The 25,775-nt window shown below is 41.4% G+C and overlaps 1 protein-coding gene across 5 annotated transcripts in view; it reads right to left on the bottom strand.

The window, feature by feature from the left end:
* The window catches only part of HERC3 (HECT and RLD domain containing E3 ubiquitin protein ligase 3), a 198,430-nt gene that overhangs the window by 133,623 nt on the left and 39,032 nt on the right, over positions 1-25,775 (bottom strand). Inside the window, 2 exon segments of one of the 5 annotated variants that reach the window (NM_001083663.1) lie at positions 10,192-10,253; positions 12,648-12,708. The gene's annotated coding sequence lies outside the window, so the exon portion shown is untranslated. 5 annotated transcript variants of the gene reach the window in all.

Raw genomic sequence — 25,775 nt, forward strand, 5'->3', positions numbered from 1 at the left:
CATAGTGCTGCCCATACCACAGTCACTGTGCTAATAAGCCTTTCATATCATTATCTCTTTTCATCTTAACAACTCTGCCCTAAGCACTATTTTTAGCTTCATTTTCAGATAAAGCAAGGCTCAGAGAGATTAAGAAGCATTCCCAAGGTCACAGAGCTGGAAGGAACAGAACCAGGCTATGAATCTAGGCCTGATGTTAATGTGCACACTCTCACCCACTGGGTTACACTGCCACCCAAGCAGATTTATATGTCACCTAAAGAAGCAAGAACACGCACAAAAACATATGGAGTCAGTACACAACACAAGGTGTCTTAGAAACTTAAAAATAAAATTGCCTTCTGAGAGTGAAAGTACTCCTCATTAAGAGATACAGGATGAGATTAGGCAGCAGCAGCATTAACCCATCCCCTTAACCAGCCAAGTACAATATGTCTAGAAATATGGTATCAAGAAGCATGACTGTACGTCTGTATATGCAAAGATCTATAAACAATGCTCACAGCAGCTTTACTCATATGAAACTAAAACTGCAACAACCCACATATCCATCAACAGACACTACTCATCAGTAAAATATAAAGGAACATTATGCATCAAATAAAAAGGGGATAGAGGCCATGGCTAAAAAGCAAAAGAGAAAGCTGCAACCCAAGATGGTGCAACCTTTCTGAAGAAGGAAGCTTTGCTCAAAATAAATTCCTCAAAGGTGTTATCGACTGCCCTTTTGTCTAATCTCTGTCTGTCTTTGAGAACCCCATAAACAGTATGACAAGGCAAAAAGAGAGGACACTGAAAGATGAACTCCCCAGGTCAGTAGGTGCCCAACATGCCACTGGAGAACAGTGGAGAAATAACTCCAAAAAGAATGAAGAGACGGAGCCAAAGCAAAAACAACACCCAGATGTGGATGTGACTCGTGCTGGAAGTAAAGTCCGATGCTGTAAAGAACAATATTGCATAGGAACCTGGAATGTTAGGTCCATAAATCAAGGTAAATTGGAAGTGATCAAACAGGAGATGCCAAGAGTGAACATCGACATTTTAGGAATCAGCGAACTAAAATGGACTGGAACGGGTGAATTTACCTCAGATGACCATTATATCTACTACTGTGGGCAAGAATCCCTTAAAAGAAATGGAGTAGATATCACAGTCAACAAAAAAGTCTGAAATTCAGTACTTGGATGCAATCTCAAAAACGGCAGAATTATATCTATTCATTTCCAAGGCAAACCATTCAATATCACAGTAATCCAAGTCTATGCTCCGACCAGTAACGCTGAAGAAGCTGAAGTTGAACGGTTCTATGAAGACCTACAGGACTTTCTAGGACTAACACCCAAAAAGATGTCCTTTTCATTATACGGAACTGGAATGCAAAAGTAGGAAGTCAAGAGACACCTGGAGTAAGAGGCAGATTTCACCTTGGAGTACAGAATGAAGCAGGGCAAAAGCTAACAGAGTTTTGCCAAGAGAATGCACTGGTCATAGCAAACACCCTCTTCCAATAACACAAGAGAAGACTCTACACATGGACATCACCAGATGGTCAATACTGAATTCAGATTCCTTATATTCTTTGCAGCCAAAGCTGGAGAAGCTACATACAGTAAGCAAAAACAAGACTGGGAGCTGACTGTGGCTCAGATCATGAACTCCTTATTGCCAAATTCAGACTTAAATTGAAGAAAGTAGGGAAAACCACTAGACCATTCAGGTCTGACCTAAATCAAATCCCTTACGATTATAGGGTGGAAGTGACAAATTGACTCAAGGGATTATATCTGATAGAGTGCCTGAAGCTCTATGGACAGATGTTCGTGACATTGTACAGGAGGCAGTGATAAAGACCATCCCCAAGAAAAAGAAATGCAAAAAAGCAAAATGGCTGTCTGAGGAGGCCTTACAAATAGCTGTGAAAAGAAGAGAAGCGAAAGCAAAGGAGAAAAGGAAAGATACACCCATTTGAATGCAGAGTTCCAAAGAATAGCAAGGAAAGATGAGAAAGGCTTCCTCAGTGATCAGTGCAAAGAAATAGAGGAAAACAACAGAATGGAAAAGACTAGAGATCTCTTTAAGAAAATTAGAGATACCAAGAGAATATTTCATGCAAACTAGGCACAATAAAGGACAGAAATGGTATGGACCTAACAGAAGCAGAAGATATTAAGAAGAGGTGGCAACAATACACAGAAGAAATATACAAAAAAGATCTTCATGATCCAGATAACCACGATGGTGTGATCACTCACCTAGAGCCAGACATCCTGGAATGTCAAGTCAAGTGGGCCTTAGGAAGCATCACTACAAAAAAGCTAGTGGAGGTGATGGAATTCCAGTTGAGCTATTTCACATCTTAAAAGATGATGCTGTCAAAGTGCTACACCCAATACACCAGCAAATCTCAAAAACTCAGCGGTGGCCACAGGACTGGAAAAGGTCAGTTTCATTCCAATGTCAAAGAAAGGCACTACCAAAGAATGTTCAAACTACCACACAATTGTAGTCATCTCACACGCTAGTAAAGTAATGCTCAAAATTCTCCAAGCCAGGCTTCAACAGTATGGAAAAGTGAACTTCAGATGTTCAAGCTGTATTAAGAAAAGGCAGAGGAACGAGAGATCAAATTGCCAACATCCGTTGGATCATCAAAAAAGCAAGACAGTTTCAGGAAAACATCTACTTCTCCTTTATTGAGTATGCCAAAGGCTTTGACTGTGTGGATCACCACAAACTGGAAAATTCTTAAAAGAGATGGGAATACCAGACCACCTGACCTGCCTCCTAAGAAATCTGTATGCAGGTCAAGAAGCAACAGTTAGAACTGGACATGGAACAACAGACTGGTTCCAAATTGGGAAAGGAATACATCAAGGCTGTATATTGTCACCCTGCTTATTTAACTTATATGCAGAGTACATCATGAGAAACGCTGGGCTGGATGAAGCACAAGCTGGAATCAAGATTGCCGGGAGAAATATCAATAACCTCAGATATGCAGATGACACCACCCTTATGGCAGAAAGTGAAGAGGAACTAAAGAGCCTCTTGATGAAAGTTAAAGAGGAGAGTGAAAAAGTTGGCTAAAACTCAACATTTAAAAATGAAGATCATGGCATCCGGTCCCATCATTTCATGGCAAATAGATGGGGAAACAATGGAAACAATGAGAGACTTTATTTTGGGGGCTCCAAAATCACTGCAGATGGTGACTGCAGCCATGAAATTAAAAGATGCTTGCTCCTTGGAAGAAAAGCTATGACTAACCTAGACAGCATATTAAAAAGCAGAGACATTACTTTGCAAACAAAGGTCCATCTAGTCAAAGCTATGGTGTTTCCAGTAGTCATGTATGGATGTGAGAGTTGGACCATAAAGAAAGCTGAGCACCAAAGAATTGATGCTTTTGAATTGTGGTGTTGGAGAAGACTCCTGAGAGTCCCTTGGACTGAAAGAGATCAAACCAGTCCATCCCAAAGGAAATCAGTCCTGAATATTTATTGGAAAGACTGATGCTGAAGCTGAAACTCCAATATTTTGGCCACCTGATGCAAAGAACTGACTCATTGGAAAAGACCCTGATGCTGGGAAATATTGAAGGCCGGAGGAGAAGGGGAAGACTGAGAATGAGATGGTTGGATGGCATCACTGACTCAGTGGACATGAGTATGAGTAAGTTCCAGGAACTGGTGATGGACAGGGTAGCCTGACGTGCTGCAGTCCATGGGGTCGCAAAGAGTCGGGCACAACTGAGCAACTGAACTGAACTGAACTGTCTCTCTTTATCTGATAACAACCCTACGTCCTCCTGCACAGAGGTGAGCATGACCCTGGCCAAAACACTCAGAGAAGGCCAAAGATAATATATGTGATAGATGAGCTCTGTTCATGCATGAGTTCCAGTCCTGCTGCCTGTGAGTCAGGGCTAACTAAAAAAAAAAAAAAAGAGGAAATTCACTGATCTGTACATGTGACCATTTAGGAAAGTGCTAAAGTAACATCTATAGTACATAATGAAGCCACACAAGTGATAGAAAAGCAACTTAATCTGTAGATTTATGAGATGATGCCTGATCATAGAGTACATTAGCAGCGTTGCAAGGCTGAAACCCAAAGAAATTTATCCAGCATTCAGGAAAATATTTAAAAAAAAAAGAAACAAAAACTCTTTCTGACTAGTGTTTTATTATAAAGAAATACTGTATAGAGTTAATCATTTGTAAGAAATATTCATCGAATAAGATATCTAAACAGAAACCCCCTCACCCCCACCATTGGCCATACCAAGAGACTGTGGGATCTTAGTTCCCAAACCAGGGATTAAACCTGGGCAGTGAAACCACATAGTCCTAACCACTGGACTGCTAGGGAATTCTCCCCAAAAACACACTTAAATTCACACAATACAAAGTTATGTATTGATCTTAGACATAGAGGCTCTCAGCAGGAAACTAACTAACCCTGTGTCTCCCTGGGAGCAAAATGGCTCAGTCTTCACTAATTTGGTCTTTGCAGCAACCTCATACAAGTTAACTACTACAAGAATCAACTCTATACAGTTTAATGAGACCCTTCTTTGTTTGCTTAAGTTTGTTTGAATTGGATCTCTGTCACTTGAGGGAAAAAAAAAAACAACTCCTGACTCATAGTAGAAAAATTATACTTTAATAATAATAGCAGATAACACTTCATCTGAGCTTATGCTGAGTCCAGCACTTTTCTACATGATTCACAGGTATTAAATCTCCTATGAGGTAGGTACTACAATTATCAACTCAAATTTGTAGATGAAGAGAGTGAAGACAAAAAAAGAATAAAGATAAAGAAAATGAGACAGAAAGGACTGAAGTGACTTGCCTAAATCACAAAACAAGGTAGTGGCAGAACTAGAATTTAAGTCCGAGAATATGCTCTTGACTAGTATGCTAGAGCCTAGAAAAAGGACAGCCAGACAGTCAGAACTCCCCAGTATCTCTGGCACTGTTCAGGGTAAAAGGGTACCATATTCAGTCAAGCTGACTGATCTGCTAAGTAATTACTTTCCAGTAGTAGAGATGGGTAGATGAGACTCCGTAACACTAATCAATAAATTTACCCAGCCACTTGCCCCACACAGATTCCATGATTAATAAGCAAGCTCAAACAACTGATTTCCAAAGCAGATCCTAGTATGGGAAAAGGATACCATGAGTAGCTGACCAAAGCATCCCAGCCTTCCCGAAGTTTCTACTTCAGGAAGTTTCTACTTCACTATTAATTTGGCATCCTGTATCCATCAGTCTCTTACAAGTTTGTTTAAAAGTGTGAAAGTAAGAGTGTTAGTTGCTCAGTTATGTCCAACTCTTTGAGACCCCAGAGACTATAGCCCACCAGGCTACTCCTCTTGTCCACAGGAGTCTCCAGGCAAGAACTGGAATGTATAGCCATTCTCTTCTTCAAGGTATCTTCCTGACCCAGGGATTGAATCAGGTCTCCTGCATTGTAGGTGGATTCTTTACCATCTGAGCCACCACAGATTCAATCCTTGAGAGTCAGCTGAACTCTGGGTGCTCTGGACAACCGCAAGCCTTGGTAAGCAGCCTGAGGTACAGCCTCATCCCTTACTGACTAGTAGAAACCATTTATGGAAAAAGATAAACAGGGCTATTGTTAAAATTCTTCCCACCTGAGTTATAGTAATGCAATCTTCAAGTAGTCAAATGAAAACTACTAATTCAGGGGTAACTAAATAGCAACCACAGATAAGATATATTTCTATGAATGAATTATTAACCTTCAATGGAGATACAGTCCAGCTCATCACAATGCTCTGCCAAAACTAGAGCAGGAGGTACTAAAATCATCTAGCTGTCAGGAAAGAAGTTCACTGTGTCCAAGAGATGCCAGACATTAACATAGCTTTCACTTAAAGTACACTCTGGTGGAACCCCCATATCTAGTAGCTACTGGTGTCCATAAATTTAAAAGTCTGCCTTTGGCAATGTTCTTCATAAATTTGCATTTTGATCTCCTGTGTCCTTCCTCCCATTTTTCCTCACTCATTGTCTCTCCCTTGCTTCTAGAGGAGTAGAATCTTTTACTTCTCTTCAAAACACACCATTACAAAAGGTGCTGCTGGAAAAAAAGGGGCGGGGGTGCGGAAGCGTTCCCTGGCTGTCCAGTGGTTAAGACTCTGCACTTTCACTTCTACGGACTCGGGTTTGACCCCTAGTTAGGAATCTAAGATCCTGCATGCCACGCAGTTAGGAAAAAAAAAAAAGGCTGCAGAAGAATATAGGGCTATACGCTGGCTCAGCACCCAAACCAGCCACCTTGGCTGTCCTGTGCCACTTCAGCCTGGCCTCTTACCTCTCTCTATCACAAAACAAAAGGAAGAAAGGTGAACCTTCTGTTTCCTCCACATCACACCTCCTACTTTTCCCAGTGCCTCTCCTCATCTATTCTTGGTTAAGGTGGCTCAGACAGTACAGAATCCGCCTGCAGTGCAGGAGACCTGGGTTTGATTCCTGGATTGGGAAGATCCCCTAAAGAAAGGAAAGGCTACCCACTCCAGCATTCTGGCCTGGAGAATTCCGCGGACTATACAGTCCATGGGGTCACAAAGAGTCAGACACGATTGAGCAACTTTCACAAGGGTCAAAAGGACCAAAGTTCAAGTCCTGAATTAACCATGTGCTAGCTGTGAAACTTTGGGGAAGATGTTTAAACACTCTAAGCCCATTACCTGTCCCTAAAATGGCAAAAAGATTCGGGGCTGTAGCGAGTGCTGAGCCTGGCGCTCAGCACTCAGGGTAACTGTCAGAGGCTGCAGGTACTGTGACTCCTACTCCACGTGCTCTTTGGAGGCCTCAGAACACAGGGCAGCTCCCCAGTGGGCTGGGGTTGTGACTGCCTTCTTCCTGTGGTTAGCATCTGCTGTTTCGCCAAGGCTGCACTACCGCTGGCAGGCAGAACTTTCACATAGGAAATCTGAGGTTGCAAGGACAAGGTTTTTACATGTTTTTTCTCTGCGCTTCCACTGCACGGGGCTCAAGGTAGGTACATCAATCTCCTTTTATCAGGCTTAGAGTTGAACACTAAAAGACAAGCTGCAACTCCTAAACTCTGTCTTACTAATCAGACTATGCAAACATCAACCTAAAAACTGATTCTTGGTTCTTTGAAAATCACTAAAATCTAAATATAAATAACACTCAGGCAGGACTTCTAATCTCATTTATGACAGGGATAAGCTCCATTTCAAATAAACTCAGGAGCCCTGTCCTGAATGATATGTGGGAAAGGGAGGGTCTTTTCCAATAGCAGGAAAAGGGAATGTCCCAATCTCCAGTGCTCTGCAGGCACTCCCCAGATCCAAGCTTTAAATAAATCTGGAGCCAAAACTTAAAGGAACAATTAACTTCAGTAACAAAGAAGATTTATTCTAATGACATACTTTACTGTCAGAAAGTTTACTACCACAGGCAGAAATAGCCCAGAAGGCAGAGAGAAGTTTTCAACAATGTGAATCCACTCCTCGTTTCCAACTTCAACTGGACTTTGGTCATCTGACCCTTTTAGCCGACACAGGAAACATTCCTACCCCTCCCTTGATGACTCTGCCCCAGGTGGCACCTTCTTTATTACCTGGTGCTGGGCTTCGTTCTAGAAGGATGATCTTTCCATTGTGTGCATAAGGCATAAGCTGCCTTCAGAAAAAAACACTTGACCAGACAGGCAAGCATTAAAAAGTCTAACAGTGCCAAGTCAAGGACACAAAGCAACCAGGACTCTGACCCACAGCTGGTGGAAGTATAAGTTGGCACACCCACCTTGGAAAACAAGTGCGCATTATTACCTAGTGAAGATGAAGATGTACATACCCCATGGCACAGTATTAAATTCCTAGATATATGACCAGCACTCTCCAACTTACCAAAGACCTACAGTGTCCCTTCACAATGCTGAGAATTGGAGATCAAAAATGAGATAAAACCTGGAAACTGAGAATTTTGTGATGGAAATGTTATGTATCTGTCCTGTCCAATATGGGAGCCACCAGCCATATGTGACTACTGAGCACTTGAAATGTAGCTAATGATGAGCTGAAATTTTAATTTCATTTAATTTTAATAATTTTAATATAAGCAGTCACATACGGCTAGTGGCTATTCTAATATATAATGCAGCAAGAAACTCATAATATACGCCCCAAGACATATGCACAAGAATGCTCATTTCAGGATTATTTGAGATACATAGAACAGAGACAACCCAGATGTCCACCTGTAAGTAAATGGATAAGCTGCAGCACATGCATAAGATAGAATACTGCACACCAGTGAAAAAGAAAATTAATTCCATCTATAAGCATCAGTTCTGCTACATCTTAAAAATGGTGCTGAGGCAGGGAAAAAGTCACAAAAGAATTCAGAATGTGATGCATTTTTACAAGGTCCAAACACAAGTGTAACAAGTATTTGAAGAAAAACATTAGTGGTGCTGAAGTTAAAAAAATTTAAAAAACAGTCAATATTAATACAGAGACCAAGAGAGATTTCTGTATTAATATATGTAGCAATGGAGGGTACCATCTGGAAGGAGCATAGGGGGAGCTTCAGGACGTGGCTGACGTTCTGCTTCTGCCCTTTGATTGTTGTTTGCAGCACATATATTACACATATTGCTTTATGCTTTCAGATACGTCACAATATAAGAAGAAGAAAAGTACTATTAAGGTAGGATCACTGCTTCCTGCATTTCACCCACCAATTCCCCATCCATGTGTAGACTGAGAGCTACTCCATGAAGGGAACCAGGTTTCACTTATCTGTACATCTCCAGTACCCAGCAGAGCAAAGGAGCACAGTAGATGCTACTTAAGCACCCAAAGAACAGAACCCAAATCTGAGAAAACCAGAATTCTCACAATCTAAAGTTGCTAGGTTTTGTCTGCCAGGTAATATCAGATACACATTCCCTAAGCTGTAACCAAAAAAATGTATTTCCTCCATTCTAAATGTGCTTTCCCTCACAGATCTGAAAGCAGAATGCCTTTTACAATCCAAGCTGTCTTTAAAAAGCGGTGTTCCTCAATGCAAAAGCTGAGGAATGGAAGCTCCATTAAGGAAGGACTGAGTCTCTCTGTTCATTTCTCTACCCCTAGAGGCTAGAATAGTGTTTGGCACACAGGAAGAGCTTGATAAGTAGCTGTTGAATGAAGAAAAAGCAATAGTTACCACTATTGCAAGCCTACTGTGTGTCTGAGTCTGTGCTAAAAAACTTCACATAGAGTAATTTGTCCTTTACAATAACCTCAACACTTAGCAAGGTTAAGTTACTTGCCCAGGAACATACAGATAAGTACTAGCTATGGTGGATAAGTACTAGCTGTGGTGGATAAGTACTAGCTGTGGTGGCAACTTACTTAAAATGGCAAAGGCAGGATTCAAATATCATCTCCCAGACTCCAAAGCCCATGCTCTTATTAAACACAATGCTATATCACCACTCAAATAAAACAAAGTCAAGCTATCTTCCTTCTCAGATTTTAAAAACAAACATTAAAAGAAGATGTTGCACACAGTAAGTGAGTTCATATTAGCTGACTCATATTAGCTGACGGTGATGTTTACAGGGAACTTGAATTAGAACTTGTGTCAGCCAGAGACAGAAGGGATGAGCAAGGCCATCTCAACAGTCAGCCAGGCTTCTCTCCATGTCCACCCAACCTCATAATAAAATTAGTTCACTTACTGGCTCTTACACATAAACACACGCCCTTGACACCAGCAAGTACTATTTCTAAATGTTATAAATGCCTAAAGGGGACAGAGTTATCCCATCAAAGGGATCATCTTATTATAGAGAACTTAAAAGTCCATTTGATCCAACCTCTAGGCAAGAGACTGACATTTTTAACCTCATTTTCATGGCAGCTGAAGTTAACTTCAGTCCTCTGAGAAGTAACTGGTTGAAGCTGAGACCAGAAACTAGGTCTCCTACTTCCTGGGTTCACCTTGTTCTCTTCTCTCAATCACAGTGGAAGAAGCCAGTCAGGATTTGTTAAGGTCCCTCTCTAGGCAGCTATATTAATCTAAGTCCTTTATGTAGATTATCCTCTTTAATCCTCTTACCTGTTCTGGGAGTTAGATATCATCCCAAGTACAAGATGAGGAAACTGAGGTTCAGAAAAATAAAGTAACTTACCACGGGTAACACACTTGGCATCAGTTACTTAAGCCAGACTGGTTCCACCTCACCCTGCAGATCTGCAAAGTAAAGGAAAAAACAACGAACATCAATATATTAACAGAATGCTACAAAGTGCTTTCAAGTTACTGAAAACAAAAGGAAATGTAAACTTCTGAAAAGAAAATATCTTTAAATTATGCAAGCTTGAATATGCCCCAAATATTTTCACTCAGGACCGGAGTTTGGTTAAATGCTAATAATGTAAGCACTAACCAACTATGAAGATGTCACCTCTAAAAGTGAACTTACAGTTAGCTCAGTTGGTTAGAGCATAATGCTAACAGAGAACCTAGAGACATAGATTTAAAAATTCCTAGCATTTGTAAGTAGATGTAAAAGTAAAAATAGAGTTACTTTTAAATCTCCCATTTAGGTTAAAAAAGATAACTTTTGAAAAATAATCCAATTTTTTCCATGTACCACACATATTATAGCATATTTTGCCACAACTGTTTTGAAGCCTTCCTTATTTTTTCTTCCTTCTCATCACATCCTCTTTCATGCAAAACAAGATGGGACTATCTAAGAGGCACCTTAGTCTCTCAAAAAAAAAAAAAAAAAGTGCTGTATGATTTTAAGATAGTGTAATCATAACTTTATTTCTACATAATGTAAGCAACTGCCATGAAATTTGGAGAATATTACTTTTATTTCTGAAATGGAAACAAAACTATCTTGTATCTCTAATAGTGGTGCAACTCTCATTATGTAAAGGGAAAAAAGCTTTTATTATGTGGATTTTAAGAAATTTAAATTTGTTACTCAGAATGAAATGCTATAACCAATGGCTCCAACCACACCATTTGGAACGTTCTGAAATCTCTTTTTTCAAAAATAAGATCCCAACTACTCACTGAAAAAGTAAAACTGGCTGCTAACCAACTGTGTTTCCTTCTTTCATGCCAGAGGAGTTCTGTCAAAGAGGTTTCTAGTCTTCCTCTTTGATTCCTTCATCCTTTCTCCAGAAGGTTCCTAGCCTCCATGCGGTCAGACAATGATGTGTAATTTTTCTGTTTTGCTTTAAAAGGGGGTTAAATATATTACTCTATTTTTCTAACATACAATGCCGCCCCCCGTAAAAGAAAGTAGGGAGAGAGACAGCTTCACAGTAATCGCCTACTAAAACAAGACAGCATCTCTCTTCAGAGTCACTGCATTTTAAAAGGGTGTTAATTCCCATTTTATTTCGCTTTTCTTTCTTCTCAGTCTGGAGTTTAAAAAGCAGCCCACTTGATGTTATCAAATCATCAGATGAAAGGTTCTAGAAATAGCTTCCTATTTGTGGAAAGAGTCAGGAGACACAAAAATGGAAGAGAGCGCTTGAATCGTCTTTCCTAAAGCATTCGTGCGTAATGAATGCAAGCAAAATCCTGGAAGGCTTAGCTCTGAATTTAAGATACTTCCAAATGGGGCTGACTTAAAAGCTAAAGTGAAGTGCAATCAGAAAACAATCAGAAACACTGAGACACCAAAAGCAAAGTTCAAATACACATTTTCCCGGTGCCACGGAGCATACCCCGAACCAAACCACAGTTGCTTTAGGTGCGGTCTCTACAGCAGCTCCGGGTTGGTCTGTTTCAGGTTACACCTGCCCGGTGTGCCCACTCCACACGTTCATAAATGGCTCAAAGTGCCACCTGCCCCCGAACGTCCCAGTTCCTGACACCCCCGCGACCGTCCGCGCACTTACGTGTCCGCACACACACACGCACACACACGTGTCCACACACACCCTCGCCCCAGCTCCGCCCAAGAGGCGGACTCCGACCAGGCGAACCCGGCACGGAATCGGCGAAGTGGGTGTTGCCGGGAACCGCGGTCGCCGAGCCCCCAGACCGCAGAGCAAACTCCTCGCGGAGCCGGAGTCCCTCAAAACGCAGAGGCCTCGGCGGCTCCCATTTCGCCAGGAAGCTTCCGGGCCCTTCACCGCAACGGTGTCACCCGAGCCCCGGAATTTAAATAGGGGCAGGCGAGGAGGAAGGGGAGGATCCTCTTTTTGACTTTCTGCGTCGCAATTCCTCCCAGTTTGCAGGCACCCTAGTCGGGGTGGGGGGCGCTCCCGTCTTTAAAGAGGCTTCCGGCCTCTCCGGGCGCCTGGGCTCTTCAGGTCAGAAGGAGAGCTCTGAAAACGCCTGGAAGGCGTACACGAGGCAGAGGGGCACCCTGCCCGCCCCGCCCCGGCGCAGCCCCGCCGCCCGCGTCCTGCAGGCACTGAAGGCGCCTGGCCCCGACCTCCCCGCGCGCCCGGCTCCGGGTCGCCGCGGAAAGCGCCTGGCAGCCGCAGCCGCGCCTCCGGGAGCCAAGCGCTGACAGCTGAGCCGCGCCGAACGCGGCGGGCGCGCGGCTGCAGGCGCGCGGCTGCAGCCCCGCGGTGCCCTCCTTCCTAGAACCCCAGCCCCCGCCCCGCGCACCTCGGCAGCAGCCGAACCGCCGCTCGGGATTCCGGCTGTGACAGCTCCACCGACCCGGCTTAGGGTTTCTCCGATTTCGGCGTCACAATAATAAGGAAGTTTCCTCGCAAGCCTGCGGGCGGCGGAATGCGCTGGGTAAAGGACGGCCCGGCCGGCCAATGGGCTTCCTTCTGGGGCGGACCTACACCAATGGTGGCCGCGGTGGAGCCGGAGGCGGGGCGGCGAGATCCGCGGGCTGGTAGCCGGGAAAGGCCCAGACCCTGGAGGGAGGCGGGGGCAGCCCACGGTGACAAGACCACCGCAGGCTCGGCGAGGGAACAGCGGCGTCGGTTTGTATCGGCGAAGATCCGACTGCAAGATACAGAGCATTAGCGCTGGAACTGGATTGCTTTTCACTGGCGGAGAAGGGAGGGACACTAATCAGCGGTTGGTTTTTCAGGTTCTGAGCTCTGAGTCTTAATATTTGTGCGGAGGTGGTAAGAAGCCTTGGGCATAGCGGGTAAAGCTAGAGGTGACAATTGAGGGTGCGTTGTTAAGCACTGTATTCCATCCACAATGGAGGAGTCTTGTTTCACTCGTCTTCGGAGGACTGGAGGAAGCGCCAAGCCGAAAGCCGGGCTGCGCAATGGGACAGGCGGGAAGGAGGTCGGCGCTTTCCTGGGAACCTCGCAGAGAGTTGGGGTGGAAGAGAAAAGCGGCGCAGCAACAGCAGCAACGGACTTGGGGAAGACTAGCGGGGTTGCTGAGAAGCATGAAAAGAAATCAGCGGGAGATCTGAGAGGCACTAAGTGGCCTAAAACCCAGTAATAGATAAAGAAGTTTGTCCTCCCCTACTTTCCCTGGCGCTGAATCTCAGAGCTTCCGTCTCCTCCCCAAGGTCACAGTGCTTTCCGAGTTACCCTGATCCTTGTCTGATCCACAGATAATCTTGTGAAGAAAACATTCTCATAAAAGTGACTTCATGATTCTACCGCACCACCTCCCATACCCCTAAATATGCAACACAGAACAGAAATACAGGGAAAGTACTATTTTAACTCAAAGGAATGACTTAACTCCTGGAAGAATTTTTGTAACCTACCATTTGAACTGGGAAGGTCCTGTGAGGCCAGATTCTTCCCAAGGACATTCAAATCAGGTCAGGTCTGCAGTTATCTTTGAGAATTAACTAGACTGACCAAGCAGAAAAGAAGTTTTGGGGAGTAATACATCCTGGGGATGGGGCACTGTTGGCTGGCATATAAGCTGTCACTGACATGTGGCAAGTTGTCATACGCTGCTGTGACAAGGCAAGAAAGCAAGATCGCAGTTACCAGGTAGCTAACTGTCATCTATGAAAATGATTCCCACCTTTGAAGTTTGAATCACACTGGATACCTTTTTAGAAACTCCAGGGACAAGATTAACACAATTCCCTTATGCTCCAGAGATGTGGCGGCTTCACAAAAGTCCAGGTCTCTTACAAAGACATAATCCCAATTCAGCGATGGTATCACCAAAAAGAATTGGAGGAATGGCAAAAAGAAATCACTGTGGGAAGGAGGTTTCCCCATGGTCGAGAAGGAAAGAATAAGAGTCTATTTTCATGTCCTGTATATGAGGTTTGTAGTAGCATTTAGGTCAATATCTCTGACTCGTGGTTTTTCATATGAAATTTTATCTTGAAAAAAAAGTTGGTTACCTGAGGCTCAAGTATGGAGTTGGGATAGTAGTCAGAATTACAAACTGAGGTACTATAAAGGTCCTTACCAAATAAACATCCAGAACCCTGGGAACTTACTTTTATAGAATAATCAGTGACTGTACACACTCCACTTCATTTTAATTTCTTAACTGAACCAATGTAAAATTGCAGTTTCCTCAATAAGCATGTCCTGCTCCATTTACCAAAATGGCTTTAAATGACCCCAGCAACAACAATAGTCCTAAGAGCAGATATTTAAACTGGCTTGAAGAGGTACCATGGTTTACTTTTTCTATTTCTGTAGCTCTGTCTTCCATCCATTTTTTTCTGACTTCCACATGTTCTCTACCAGATACACTCTACACTGAGCATCAAAATGGAACAGTCCCTATAGTCTTGGAGGGGGAGGCAAACATTAACCAAATAGTCATAATAAGAACTAGACAGTCACTAATCATAAGAAATTGTCCAAAAGAAAAACATTCATGTTAAACATATTTAACCCCAACAAGAACTGTAAACAGAATTGAGCTCCAGTTAATGCTATGTATGCTGAAGTATTTAGGAGGCAATATCTGATGTTGGCAACTTATTCTGAAAATATTTTTATTTTAAAAGATGGACTGACAGATGAATGAAGGGATGGATAGATATGTGATAAATCACGTACAGCAAAAATGTTAAGTATAGATTAACATGGTAGGTAGATGGGTGTTCACCATGCATTACTGCCAACTTTTTTGTGTGTTTGGAAAGTTTATATTAAAAATTGTTGTGAGTGAAGTGAAAGTTGCTCAGTTGTGTCCGAATCTTTGTGACCCCATGGACTATGTCCTATACAGTCCATGGAATTCTCCAGGCCAGAATACTGGAGTGAGTAGCCTTTCCCTTCTCCAAGGGATCTTCCCAACGCAGGGATTGAACCCAGGTTTCCCGCGTTGCAGGCAGATTCTTTACCAGTTGAGTCACAAGGGAGGCTCCCCCAAAAACTGTTGGAACACCAAAAATAAATAATCAAACAAACAAATAAATAGTGGGGTAAAGTCTAAAATAACCTTTGACAAGCAGAAGGGATCACATGGTCCAGCTGAAGCACTGAGCATCAATAAGGCATCTCCAATGGCAGGGGCCATTCCCAAGCCTGCTGCACCTCCACCTGAATGGACATTGATTTGCTCCGTTCTTCACAACTTCTTGAATGCATATGCCTATTTTTGAATTGAAAGAAATTTTAGCGCAGTAAAGCGCAGTAGGAATAAAGTTCTCTGTATTTACTTACACTGCAGACAAACTTTAACTTGGTAAAATTTTGACAGAGACAAACTTCTGGTAAATCAGATTAAACACGTGGGGAAACAGGGAGTTTCCTGGCTGTCCAGTGGTTAGGACTGGGCAGCTTTCACTGTGGTGACCCAAGTTCTACCCCTGGTCAGGAAACAAAGATCCCACAAGCCTCATTATGTGGCCAAAACCAAAAAAAGGGGGGAAAAACCAGGCCATCCACAATATTCTGTCCTACAGGCATATTTTTGAGGAACAGGTGTCTTCATCTCTAGAAAGGGAAAGCAATGATTATTTAGCAGGTAATGGGTATGCACCCTGTAAAAGTACACAATCACAACAGTGTTTCTTGGTACCACAGAGCCTCCAACAAATTACACATTTTGTCAGTCAAGTCAATACTCAACGGAAAAATTGGTTGTAAAACAGTTCTCATATTTTTTTGGTTGTTTAATAGAGTTTATCAAAGAGGCCTATATATTCCCAGGATGGTTGTCTGAGGAGCCCTTACAAATAGCTGAGAAAAGAAAAGGAGCAAAAGGCAAAGGAAAAAAGGAAAGATATACCCATTTGAATGCAGAGTTCTAAAGAATAGCAAGAAGAGATAAAAAAAAAACCTTCCTCAGTGATCAGTGCAAAGAAATAGGGGGAAACAATAGCATGGGAAAGACTAGAGATCTCGTCAAGAAAATTAGAGATACCAAGAGAACATTTCATGCAAAGATGGGTACAATAAAGGACAGAAATGGTATGGACCTAACAGAAGCGGGAGATATTAAGAAGAGGTGGCAAGAATACATAGAAGAACTGTGCAAAAAAAAAGATCTTTATGACCCAGATAACCATGATGGTGTGATCACTTACCTGGAGCCAGACATCCTGGAATGCACAGTCAAGTGAGCCTTAGAAAGCATCACTACAAAAAAGCTACTGGAGGTGATAGAATTCCAGTTGACCTATTCCAAATCCTAAAAGATAATGTTGTGAAAGTGCTGCATTCAATAAGCCAGCAAATTTGGAAAACTCAGCAGTGGCCACAGGACTGGAAAAGTTCAGTTTTCATTCCAATCCCAAAGAAAGGCAATGTTTCCAAAGAACGTTCAAACTACCGCACAATTGCACTCATCTCACATGCTACCAAAGTAATGCTCAAAATTCTCCAAGTTAGTGTTCAACAGTATGTGAACCTAGAACTTCCAGATGTACAAGCTGTATTTAGAAAAGGTAGAGAACCAGAGATCAAATTGCCAACATCTGTTGGATCATTGAAAAACCAAGAGAATTCCAGAAAAACATCTACTTCTGCTTTACTGACTATGCCAAAGCCTTTGACTGTCTGGATCACAACAAACTGTGAAAAATTCTTAGAGATGGGGATACCAGACCACCTTACCCACCTCCTGAGAAACCTGTATGCAGGTCAGAAGCAACAGTTAGAACCAGACATGGAACAATGGACTGATTCAAAATTGGGAAAGGAGTACATCAAGGCTATTCTTTGTCACCTGCTTATTTAACTTATATGCAGAGTACATCATGTGAAATGCCAAGCTGGATGAAGCACAAGCTGGAATCAAGATTGCCAGGAGAAATAACAATAACCTCAGATATGCAGGTGACAGCACCCTTATGGCAGAAAGCAGAAAGGAACTAAAGAGCCTTTTGATGAAAGTCAAAGAGGAGAGTGAAAAAGTTGGCTTAAAACTCAACATTCAAAAAATGAAGACCATGGCATCCGGTCCCATCACTTCATGGCAAATAGATGGGGAAACACAATAAAAAGAGTGACAGACTTTATTTTCTTGGACTTCAAAATCACTGCAGTTGATGACTGCAGCCATGAAATTAAAAGATGCTTGCTTCTTGGAAGAAAAGCTATGACAAACCTAGACAGCTTATTAAAAAACAGAGTCATTACTTTGCCGACAAAGGTCCATCTAGTTAAAGCTATGTTTTTTCCAGTAATCATGTATGGATGTGAGAGTTGGAACATAAAGAAAGCTGAGCGCTGACGAATTGATGCTTTTGAACTGTGGTGTTGGAGAAGACTCTTGAGAGTTGCTTGAACTGCAAAGCGATCCAACCAGTCCTGAATATTCATTGGAAGGACTGATGCTGAAGCAGATGCTTCAATACTCTGGCCACCTGATGCAAAGAACTGACTCACTGGAAAAGACTCTCACGCTGGGAAAGATTGAAGGCAGGAGGAGAAGGGGATGACAGAAGATGAAATGGTTGGATGGCATCACTGACTCAATGGACATGAGTTTAAGGAAACTCCAGAAGTTGGTGATGGACAGGGAAGCCTGGTGTGCTGCAGTCCATGGGGTGGCAAAGAGTCAGACATAACTGAGTGACTGAACTGAACTGAAATTATCTAGGGTTATTGAAAACTGTCCTGTAATACATCACATTAATTTATTAATGTGAAAAAATAACTTGGAAGAAAGATATGATAAATCAATATTTCCATCAATAAAATAATCCTTAAGTATTTATTAAAAGTCTTCTATATGTAGAGGACAAGAAGCATCCTTCCTGACTACAAAGATCCTACAGTCATTATGACTAATCCTTTGTTTTTCTTGAAACTATTCATAATTTATGTTTGTATTTGTTCTTATCAAGCCATTTGGATGAGACACAAGCACCTTAGATATAAAAAACTCACTACTGTCATATAGGTGGAAATTAATTAACATTAACAAGATTTGATGGTTGAGCATTTCCTAAGAATGCCTTTAGGGTGAGCTTTGGTTTGTCCCTGAAGATTGCGTGAAATAGAACCTTGGAGCAATTGCATAGTTCATGTTGCAATGAGTGTGATTCATTAATACTTTTCTTAATCCTAGCAGAGGCATCTGCAGTGTGTTGCCTGATTTCTCCCTCTCATTTTTACTAAATAAACCTATACTTTTAGCATACTCCAGAAGAAATAAGTAATCAATGCAGTTACATCTGTAAAGTTGATGTATACTATAACATAATGTAATTTACTTAATATGTCTGTAAAAAAATAAAATAAAACAGTATTGTTTGTGTTTCCAAACCTTATGGCTATCCCCTTGTATAAAGGGGAATGTATTAACTGGTATATAACTTTCTATTGGCCTTTGGCATTTTGTTTTCATCCTATATGTATACACCATGCTTTCTGAATTTGTGTGCCATTAGACACAACCAAGCATGCAGTGAAAGGTGTTAGTCACTCAGTCAGGTCTAACTCTGCAATGCTATGAACTGTAGCCCACCAGGCTCCTCTATCCATGGGATTCTGCAGGCAAAAATACTGGAAAAGGTGCCATTTCTTTCTCCAAAGGATCTTCCCGACACGGATGGAACCTGCATTTCTGGTGTCTTCTGCACTGGCAGGCAGATTCTTTACCACCAGTCCAACTGGGAAGCCTTTTCTGGATTTAACAATATATTAAACGTCTTCAATAGATTTAAATACTATTCTACATCAGTTTAAACAATGCAAATATCCACAAAATATACTATAAGTTAATCTGTTTTCCACTTATTGAATGTTTAAATTATTTTCAATCCTTTGCCATTATAAACAATAGTGCAACATAACTACACATGATGAACACAGCAAAATATCTGCCCTCAGTCTTGATTATTTCCTTAAGATAAATTTCTAAAAGTGCAAATGCTAAGTTAGGCAGAACACAGTCTCTTTAAGTTCTTGTAATGTATTGCCAATATATCTCTAACAAAGGATAACACCAGCCAAGTACCTATGCAGTATTTAAGTAGCCTCTGTCCACTTACCAGTAATGAGGTTGTTTTGTTTCGGTTTGTTTTGGTTTACATTTTTCTTTATGGTACTAATTTTGTAAGCCACCATAAGTCTCAACTAGAACAAAAAAAAAAATCTTCTAGTAAAGTAAAAAGCCCTGTGGTACACATCTAAAAATCAGCTTAACTGTTTCTAAATAGTCATATCGAAAATTAGCTACATGCATAAAAATGTATGATTGAAGTGGCTGGTCTTTTGCTGAAATTCTGTCTGAGATCATATGATTCCCCCAATCCTTCCATATATCTGCCAAAAATAAAAGATTCCAGAAAGGAAGTTCTGTACAAATTCAAACTGTTGTTAATCATTTTCATGTTCAATGCATTGAACAAGCTAGTAACAATGGGTTGCATTACACACAAGCTAGTAACAATGGGTTGATGGTTCACCGAGTTTCATAGCAAACTAAAAAGCAAAACATCAGAATTTGTGTCATCCAGCAATAGAACGGTAGCTGGAGAAGGTATTTATTGTCCCTTTCTAAAAAAAAGAAACTTTAGTGTAATGATTTCTAGCATCCATTATGGTCCAATCACGTTTGCCATCAACTACCTTGTTACATGTACCAGTGTGTCCCACGTGTTATCGAAGAAAGTGTTCTTACTAACCAACCATCAGGTAGGCATTCACTTTCATAGCCTTTAGGGGTAGATTTGTACCATTCCATCCAAGTCCTTGCCTTTTTAATTACTTGGATAAAATTTCAAGGTAAATATCTAACTGTCAGGCTAGAACCAACTAAACTGACCTGTCCAGTACCTGAAATGAAACATACACCCTGGGCCTTATTAGCACTAAGTTCTGATGAAATGTACTGATATTTCTGAGGGTAAATGGGTTGGAGGGTGTCGTGGATTAAATATTTCCCTCCAAAATTCATGTCTACATAAAAATTTCAGAATGTGAACATATTTGGAATAGAGTCCATTAAGATGAGGTCATACTGGATTAGGAAGGCCCTAAATCCAACAACTGGTATCCTTATAAGAAGGCCATGTGAACACACAGAAACACACAGGTAAAGCATCATGTGACGATGGAGATAGAAACTGGAGTGACCAAGTCAAGGAATGCCAAGCAACCACCAAAAGTGAGGGAAAAGGTACAGAGAAAAGATTCTCCATCAGAGCTTCTAGGAGAAACCAACTGCAAAACTGTTATTTTGAGCTTCAGCCTCCAAAATCATGAGATAATACATTTCTGCTGTTTTAAGCCATCCAGTTTGTGCTACAAAAGTAATACCTACATATATATATATATTCTTTTTTAGATTCTTTTCCCTTCAGTTCAGTTCAGTCGCTCAGTCATGTCCGACTCTTTGCAACCCCATGGACTGTAGCACACCAGGCCTCCCTGTCCATCACCAACTCCCAGAGTTCACTCAAACTCACGTCCATCAAGTCGGTGATGCCATCCAGCCATCTCATCCTCTGTCATCCCCTTCTCCTCCTGCCTTCAATCTTTCCCAGCATCAGGGTCTTTTCAAATGAGTCAGCTCTTCTCATGAGGTGGCCAAAGTATTGGAGTTTCAGCTTCAGCATCAGTCCTTCCAATGAATATTCAGGACTGATTTCCTTTAGGATTGACTGGTTGGATCTCCTTGCAGTCCAAGGGACTCTCAAGAGTCTTCTCCAACACCACAATTCAAAAGCATCAATTCATCAGTGCTCAGCTTTCTTTATGTTCCAACTCTCACATCCATACACGACTACTGGAAAAACCATAGCTTTTACTAGACGGACCTTTGTCGGCAAAGGTCTTTTCCCTTATAGGGTATTATAAGATATTGAGTATTATTCCCTGTGCTATACAGTAGATCCTTGTTGTTTATCTATTATATATATAATAATGTATATATGTTAATCCTAAACTCCTAATTTACCTCTCATTACCCCTGCTATCTTTGGTACCCATAAGTTTTTTATTTTTAATTGGAGTATAATTGCTTTACAATATTGTGTCAGTTTCTGCCCTATGTTAATCAGGCATAGGTATACATTTGTCCCCTCCCCCTTGAACCTCCCTCCCACCTCCCACCCCATCCCACCCCTCTATTTTGTCAGAGATCACCAGGTTGAGCTCCCTGCATCACACAGCAAATTCCCACTGGCTATCTATTTTACATGTAGTAATGTACGTGTTTCAATGTTATTCTTTCAAGTTGTCCCTCCACCTCCTTCCCCCAAAGTGTTCACAAGTCTGTTCTCTATGTCTGCGTCTCCACTGCTGCCCTGAAAATAGGTTTTTCAGAACCATCTTTCTAGATACCATATATATGTGTTAATATACAATATTTGTTTTTCTCTGACTTATTTCATTCCGTATAATAGGCTCTAGTTTCATCTACCTCAGTAGAACTGACTCAAATACTTTCCTCTCTATGGACGAGTAATATTTCATTGTATGCATGTACCACAACCTCTTTACCCATTCATCTGTCAATGGACTTCTAGGTTGCTTCCATGTCCTAGCTATTGTAATTAATGCTTTAATGAACTCTGGGGTATATGTGTCTCTTTCAATTACGGTTTTCTCAAGGTATATGCCCAGAATTGGGATTGTTGGATCATATAGTAGTTTTAGTCCTAGTTTTTTAAGGAATTTCCATACTTTTCTCCATAGTGGCTGTATCAATTTATATTCCCACCAACAATGCAAGAGGGTTCCCTTTTCTCCACACTCTCTACAGAATTTGTTTGTAGATTTTTTGGTGATGGCCATTCTGACCAGTCTAAGGTGATACCTGATTGTAGTTTTGATTTGCATTTCTCTAATAATGAGTGATATTGAGCATCTTTTCATGTGCTTACGAGCCATCTGTATGTCTTCTTTGGAGAAATATGTTTTTAGGTCTTCCACCACTATTTCATAGAGTTGTTTATTTTTCTGGTATTGAGCTGCATAAGCTGCTTGTATAATTTGGAAATTAATCCTTTGTTAGTTGTTTCATTTGTTATTATTTTCTCTCATTATGAGGGTTGTCTTTTCACCTTGTTTATAATTTCTTTGCTGTGTGAAAGCTTCTAATTAAGTTCCACTTATTTTTTGTGTTGTTGTTGGTTTTATTTCCATTATTCTATGAGGTGGGTCATAGATAATTATGTCAAGGAGTGTGCTATCTATGTTTTCCTCTAGGAGCTTTTTGATTTCTGGCCTTACATTTAACTCTTTAATCCATTTTGAGTTTATTTTTATGTGTGGTGTTAGGAGGTGTTCTAGTTTCACTCTTATACATGTAACTGTCCAGTTTTCCCAGCACCACTTATTGAAGAGGCTATCTTTTCTCCAATGTATATTTTGGCTTCCTTTTCAAAGATAAGGTGCGAGGGTTTATCTCTGGGCTTTATATTTTGTTCCATTGGCTATATTTCTGCTTTTGTGCCAGTAGTATACTGTCTTGATGACTGTAGCTTTGCAGTATAGTCTTAAGTCAGAAAGGTTGATTCTTCTAGCTCCATTTTTCTTTCTCAAGATTGCTTTGGCTATATAAGGAATTTAGGAAAATGGTACTGAAGAATTTATTTGCAGGGAAGCAATGGAGAAACAGACAGAGAACGGACTTATGGACATGGGGAGAGGGGAGGAGAGGGTGAGATGTATGAAGAGAGTAACATGGAAACTTACATTACCATATGTAAAATAGATAGCCAACGGGAATTTGCTGTATGTCTAAGGAAACTCAAACGGGCTCTGTATCAATCTGGAGGGGTGGGATGCAGAGGGAAATGGGAGGGAGGTTCAAAAGGGAGGGAATATTTTATACCTATGGCTGATTCATGTAGAGGTTTGACAGAAAACAACAAAATTCTGTAAAGCAATTATCCTTCAATTAAAAAATTAATTAATTAAAAAAAAAGATTGCTTTGGCTATTCGGGATCTTTTGTGTTTGGTAACCATAATTTTTTTTTTCAGTGTCTGTGAATCTATTTCTGATATGTTGCCCTTTCTGTTTCCTCTTGCTCTTTGCCTATCCCCTTCTGTCCTCTTATCAGATCAGATCAGTCGCTCAGTCGTGTCCGACTCTTTGCGACCCCATGAATCGCAGCACGCCAGGCCTCCCTGTCCATCACCAACTCCCGGAGTTCACTCAGACTCACGCCCATCGAGTCAGTGATGCCATCCAGCTATCTCATCCTCTGGCGTCCCCTTCTCCTCCTGCCCACAATCCCTCCCAGCATCAGAGTCTTTTCCAATGAGTCAACTCTTCACATGAGGTGGCCAAAGTACTGGAGTTTCAGCTTTAGCATCATTCCTTCCAAAGAAATCCCAGGGCTGATCTCCTTTAGAATGGACTGGTTGGATCTCCTTGCAGTCCAAGGGACTCTCAAGAGTCTTCTCCAATACCACAGTTCAAAAGCATCAATTCTTCGGCACTCAGCCTTCTTCACAGTCCAACTCTCACATCCACACATGACCACAGGAAAAACCATAGCCTTGACTATGCATACTATTAATGCATGATTCTCAATTTTCTTTTTTGACCTTCTATCCTTTTGAGAATCTGATGAAACTTATATGCTGTCCCCACAAAATTGGTGCATATATTCACATAAGATTTAATAATAACTCACATAAGATTTCTAGATTGTTCATGGACTCTTTACCTCAACCATTTACCAAATCTAAGAATCTTCTAAGCTCATTCATACTAATATGTAATAATAATACATGTAATATGTAATAATACTTGGCCATTCTCTCCCAGAAGGGAATTTTAAATGAAGTGAGTTCATCTCTAACTAATATAACATATCTAAAGGATATAAGCATCATTGGGCAATGTGGGGGCTGCATTTTCCTCCTAAGGGCCCCTCCCTGAAGCCCCCAAATCAAACCCTCATATAAGGTAGGCTTGATTTTACATACCCTCCCTGGAACACAGGCAAAAAAATATAATTGACTCATGTTTTCCCCCAGAAATTAATGCCACCATAATCTAGACTCAGAATCTTGGAATTACTTTGATTCTCAGAACTTCTCCTTTCATCTAGTCATTCGTCAGAAACCATTTTTCTTTATAAGGTCTTTCATATCCATCTCTTCCTCCATGTATTAATTTCCTATTGCTTCTATTTCTTTGAGCCCCTTTTTTATAACAAATTGCCAGCTACTTAGTGACTTAAAACAACACAAATTTATTCTCTTCTATAGGGATAAAATCAAGGTTTTGGCAAGGCTGATTCCTTCTAGAAGCTCCAGAGGAGAATCTGTTTCTAACAGCAGCTTCTAGAAGCTGCTCACATTCCTGAGCTTGTGTCCACATTACTCCAATCTCTATTTCCATTGTAACATAAAGTTCTCCTAACATTGACCATCCTGCCTCTCTCTTATAAAGACCTTTGTCTTTATAATATCCAGATAAGCTAGGGTGATTTCCCATTTCAAGATTCTTAATCACCTCTGTGGGGCTTCCCAGGTGGTGCTAGTGGTAAAGAACCTGCCTGCCAAGGCAGGAGATATAAGAGACACAGGTTCAATCCCTAGGCTGGGAGTACACCCTGGAGGAGGAAATAGCAATTCACTCCAGTATTCTTTCCTGGGAAATCCCATGGACAGAGGAGCCTGGCAGGCTACAGTCCATGGGATCACAAAGAGTTGGACACAACTGAAGTGACTTAGCACGCACACATGCAATCACATCTGCAAAGTCCCTTTTACCATTTAAGAGAGTATATTCACAGGCTCTGGGCATTAGGACATGAACATCTTTGGGGGTCAATATTCTACATCATTTCTTCCTCAGCCCCAGTTTTGGTCCTTATCTGTACCCCTGGAATATGTCAACATTTTCCTAATTGGCTTTCCTGACCCCTGCCTCTGTCCCAATTCCTTTGGTCATTCTAGATGTGATAAATATTCAGCAAAAATTAGTTCTTCATCCTGGTCTTCACCCATTCCAAGACCCTGACCTTAGTTTACTTTGGTCCAATATTGTTCACTCCAATTAAACTGATCTCTACACTCTTCCCCTACACACACACACACACAAACACATTAATGGAGAGACCTATCCAGCATTTTCAGGGAATTCCTCCCTGAAGAGAAAACCTATAAGGTTAAATTTTAAGGATGTAAAGAGATGCCAAATAGGGTAAGAGCATCCCTGGCAGAGGGAAGAGCATATGTGAAAGTTGTGTGGCTGAGAAGAGCTTGTCGTTGTTATGCAATGAAAGGAGTGCCAGATTGCCAATGTGACTGGGGCAGAGTGAGCAGAGAAGGGAGGGGCAGGAGATCACTGCAGAGGAAAAGGCAGGGACATATCATGCCGAGCTTTATAGGGGTTTTAATTTTATTACAAGTGCAATGAGAAACCCCTGGAAGGTTTTGAATAGATCACTAGTTCCTGGAGAGATGGCA

The sequence above is a fragment of the Bos taurus genome, chromosome 6, assembly GCF_002263795.3.
Source record: "Bos taurus isolate L1 Dominette 01449 registration number 42190680 breed Hereford chromosome 6, ARS-UCD2.0, whole genome shotgun sequence".
NCBI lineage: Eukaryota > Metazoa > Chordata > Mammalia > Artiodactyla > Bovidae > Bos > Bos taurus.